The following is a 5,340-nucleotide window of genomic DNA, read 5'->3' on the forward strand; positions in this document are numbered from 1 at the left end:
TGAAGTGTCGTTGCATGAAAGTAACGTTCACAAGTACAAGGCTCATTGGATTGGAAGACCTTTGTAGACCGTTTCTGCAAGTAACCAAGCTCCTCCTCCCTTATCTAGTGCATACAAGGCATGGTTGAATCCTACAAGTAGCATGGATCGAGTCGGATCACGCAACTTTCATGTGAAGGGCCGTCTTGGAAGTAAGAAAGCGCCTCCTAAAGATCGTCTAGGTCCGAGAACACAAGGGATTGAGTATAAGACTCCTATAATGCCTAAAAGGAAGAATTATGTGAAAGGGAAGGGTAAGGAGAGATGGTTTATAGAGAAAAGCAACCAAAGAATTCTAAGAAAGGTCAAAGAGGTGAAAGTTTGACTAGGGGTGTGACGGTTCGGGTTACAAAATACACATTAATGGTGAAGGCTGACCTAGTCGAAAAAGAGAAGGAGGTTCCTAAAGTGAAGAAGGATTATATCAATATTTCTTTGCTTATATGATTTATAATTTTTATTCTTAAAATAAGACGCATGATGCTAATAATTGTAGTCACATTTATTTCAATAATAATAGCATATTTATTTTCTCCTTAAATTAAAATTACAATGACTTTTTTTTTTATATATATCTGATTCAAGAAGTCGGACGCAATGGAAGAATAAAAATAAAAAAAACGTCGAACAAATAACAGAATTCGCAAAGTCTGCGTCACTGCAAAGTATGAGATTCCACCATGCCACGGTGGAAACTTCCGTGACACGGTGGAATACCCCGTGGCGTGGCCATTTTTTTTTTTGCTTGACTTCTACCGTGCCACGGTGGAAACTGCCATGACACGGTGGATATTCCCGTAGCGCGGCAATTTTTTAATTTAATTTTTTTTTTTTTTTTTTGCTACAATTCTACCGTGCCACGGTGGTAGTTGCCATGACACGGTGGTAATTCCCATGCCACGGTGGACTCCGAATACTGAACCGACAAATTTTTTGATTTTAGCTCTATTTTTTCGTGAAGCAATGCTAAACTGGCGCGTGTACTTGATCGACGGAGGAAGGATTTCATTTTTTTAAAGTGGTCAGGCCCTCTTGAGGGGTTGCCTACGTATCCTTAAAAAGGAATCAGGCCAAATGTAGCTTTATTGGGTCATGAACCCATGCAACTAGGTATAGAATTTCTTGAGTTGATCCAAGTTGGTTAAATTGTGGAAACTGTTACTGTCCATGTCTACCAATTGTGTCGCTCTGCCAGACAAGATGGATTTAACAATGTACGAGCCTGACCAATTTGGTCTGAATTTTCCTCTTGGATCCAACCCATTTTTGCGAAGTGCCTTAAGCACCGGGTCACCTTCTTTGATGTTCCCAGTCTAGACATTTTTATTGAAATGTCGCGCCATACGCTGTTGGTAGGTTTGGACATGATGCAAAGCTGCCAAGCGTTGTCTTTCCAACGCGATTTGGAGAGAAGGGATTTCGAGCTCTATTGGTTGTAAAGCTTCAACTCCATAGACCAAAAGAGAAAGGGGTAGCCCCTATTGATGTACGAAACAGAGGTTTGATAACCCCAAAGAAAGAAATGTAGCTTACTTGGACAATCTTTGTAATTTTTCGTCATCTTTTCGATGATAGTATTCACATTTTTGTTGGCCGATTCGACCGCACCATTTGTTTGTGGACTGTAGGGTGATGATCTGTGATGCTTGATATGATATTTCTGTAATAATTCCGCGCATTTGGCTTGGAAATGCATTTCAATATCACTGATCATCTCATGAGGTACCCCATAGCGGCATATGATATTTTTCTCAATGAAATGAGCTACATGTTTTGCTGTTAACTTGGCATATGAGGCAGCTTCGATCCATTTGGTGAAATTGTCGATTGCTACGAGGATGAATTCATGCCCCCCTTGTCCTGGTGATGTTATCTTTCCAATGATGTTGATACCCCAAGTAGAGAAAGGCCATGGAGAAGTATATGTGTAGAGAAGCGAAGGTGGAACGTGTTGTAAATTTTTATAGACTTGACATTTCATTCATTTCCTGATATATTCGTGACAATCTCTCTCCATGGTAGTCCAATAATAACCTTGTCGTTGAATCTTTTAGACTAACATCTTAACATTCATATGCGCTCCACATATGCCGGCATGAAGATTTTCCATCGTTTTGTGTGCTTCTTTCTTGGCTATACATAAGAGATTGACAAACGCACATTAGGGTGCGCTTTAAGGCATATAAATGGGTGATTTTGGATGTATTTAGGCCCGTTTTGGTCCTTTATTGCCTTGTTACACTCGTTTCCTTCATATTACGTGCTTCACGGGTTTCGGTCTGTTTTTGGTGTGTTAACAGGTATAGTTGACAAATTTATGTCGAGTCCCGGACCATTGGTGCGTAATCAGGCTATTATCGATCCTAGTCCACCAAGCTAAGGCTTTGCTGCGGTTCTCAAGGCCTTGAAAGGCAAGTTAAGTAGCAGGCAAGGCAGAACAGTTCACAAATATGACACCTGTTCACTATTTTGCTCACAACTTTCGGTATACAAATGATAATGGAGTGATTTCAATTGCATTATAAAGTAGACGTGAAGAGCGTTCCAACGATATATTGCACGTCTCAAACGAAGCTCTGGATAAGAAGTTGTGACTGTTTTAAGAAGACCAAAGTGCCTGCAACCTTCGTGCCTATGCTGCACGACCGTGCCAGATTCAGCACGGCCGTGCCAGGCATTAGCACGGCCGTGCCAGATTCAGCACGGCCGTGCCAGGCAATAGCACGGCCGTGCCAAGCCAATTTCCATGCCCGTGCCAGTGCCAGATTCAGCACGGCCGTGCCAGATTCAGCACGGCCGTGCCAGGCATTAGCACGGCCGTGCCAAATTCAGCACGGCCGTGCCATAATTGAAGATATTGCGGATCAGCTACTGCCATGCTTGCACGGCCGTGCCACTTTCAGCACGGCCGTGCCGATTCACGAAGGGCAGCCTGCGATTTACTTTCCGATTTAAAACATATATATATAGCCCGATTGTAAGGGTTAACGCAGAGTTTTAGAGATAGTTTTGAGAGCCTTTGTAGAGAGTTATTGGAGGACATTCTTAGTATTAGAGATTTATTAGTTTTCTTCGAGATTATTCTAGAGATTTTAGTTTTCTTGGATTGATTTGAAGCAAGATTTGTGAAGATTCTTTGTATTATTCATTGACGACGGATATCAAAGTTCTGAACTTTACCATTGATTCGCATCAATACAATTGGTATTATTCATTCTTGTTTATTAATCAAGCTTTATTATTCCTTAATCAGAATTCATGTTTATATCTATTATGCTTTTGGAATTCATTATTGCTTTGATTATGAATATGTGTGAGTAGTCTCCTAACTAGGGTTTCGGGATGAAACCCGGCCTAGGTAATCTATGTAATTGAGGATTGATTTTGATAAACGGATTGTAATTAAATTGATTATATGCGATTGCATGTTAATTCATTATAATAGGAGTAGCTAACCTAGAATCTTGAATTTGATTGCATGATATTCTTGATTTGAACGAGAGATTGTGAATTGAGTATTTCATTATTGAATGTGGTTTGATTATGTATCGAGTAATGTTAAGTGCATGAGAAATCCAAGCTTAGTATTGCCCGTTGTCTTCCTATCACATGATATTGATCAGACTTATAGTCTTTGCATATCCCGTTTGTCTCTGTGATTCCTTGTTGTTTAGTTACCAATGGTTAGGCGGATTCCTGTTCTCCCTAGTGTCTTAGTTTATTGATTTATTCCATCTTATTAGTAGTATTTTAGAACACCATTTTCCATTGATTTCGAACTAGCTTAGGTTTAAGATTGATTTGCAATTACTCTCGTTCCTCGTGGACCGAACCTTTATTTGCCATTGTACTTGGTTATAGGGTGTTCGTATAAGTATTGTTTGATTGAGAGTTAGATTGTAGCGACCGATTTCACCCTCGTCAAAATGGCGCCGTTGCTGGGGAGCGGTGTTTGTTAATTGCTTTTTGATTTCTTGAGTCTAGTTCATCATAAAAAAAAAGCACAAAAAGATTTTTCCCTTTTGGCTACACTTGTAGCCCTGCTATTTAATTGGTTTGGTTAGTGTGTATGCGCAGGTCTAAACAGAGAGAATTAATACCCTTCTATCCAGAAATCGAAAGAACTTTGAAGAGCAATCGTAAATCTCGATTGACGTCATCAAACTCTCAAGTAAAGGAACACAACACACAACAGGTTCCAATGGAAGACATACCGCGCCAACCTAATCGGCCAGCACCACGACCCCTTAAGGAGTTGGGAACTCCTGGGGCGTATAGAGCTTCAAGTGGGATTGCTCCACCCACTACTGAGGCCAATGATTTTGAGATCCGGCCAGCTATGATCACCCTCATCGAGAGAAGGCAGTTTAGTGGTGCCAAGCATGAGAGCCCTTTGGCTCATTTGAACGAATTTGAGAAGTATTGCAATACCATCAAGGTTAATGGGGTGAATCAAGAGTTCGTGAGATTGAAGCTTTTCCCCTTTTCACTTATTGGGAGAGCTCTCGAATGGTTAGAGAAGGAGGTGAAGCCGAACTCTCTACACACTTGGGATGATGTCACGACATCATTTTTGGGAAGATACTATTCTCAAAAGAAGACGGCCGATGCTAGAGCCTTGATTCAAGGGTTTCGACAAAGGAGTGGGGAGTCGATCTATGAAGCATGGGAAAGGTACAAGGAGTACCAAAGAGAGTGCCCACACCACGGAATCCCAACATATCAAGTTTTACAGATTTTCTATGGAGGATTGAGTCCTCAAGGGAAGACCAGTTTGGATGCGGGAGCAGGTGGCCCAATAATGAACAAAACTGAAGAGCAAGTCATAGATATTATCGAAGATGTGGTACGACACCACATGGATTGGCAAGACGGCGAGCGAGATGCTGTGAACAAGAGTGGAGGAGCGGTCTATTCAGTGTACCACCTCAATGCCATTAGCAACCTGACATCACAAATTACGAACCTCGGGAAGGAGATGTCAGTGATTAAAGCCAAGCTCGATTCCGTGCCATTGCAAGATCTTCCCTCCCAATCTAAGGGGAGAGGTATCAATCCTAATCCTTCCGTTTCTAATATGCCTGTAGGATGTATTTTCTGTGAAAACTGTGGGTCTTATGATCATTATACTAATGCTTGTAATTTTGATCCCTCATATGATCCTAATAATAATGATGGTAATAGATATAATAATGAACAGGTCAATGCTATGTCTTATGATAACGGACCTAGGAATGACAATAATAGATATCTGCCACCTAATCAAAGAGGGAACAATTATAATCAGGGAGGTAATGATTT

This window comes from Chenopodium quinoa, unplaced genomic scaffold (assembly GCF_001683475.1).
Source record: "Chenopodium quinoa cultivar QQ74 unplaced genomic scaffold, ASM168347v1, whole genome shotgun sequence".
NCBI lineage: Eukaryota > Viridiplantae > Streptophyta > Magnoliopsida > Caryophyllales > Amaranthaceae > Chenopodium > Chenopodium quinoa.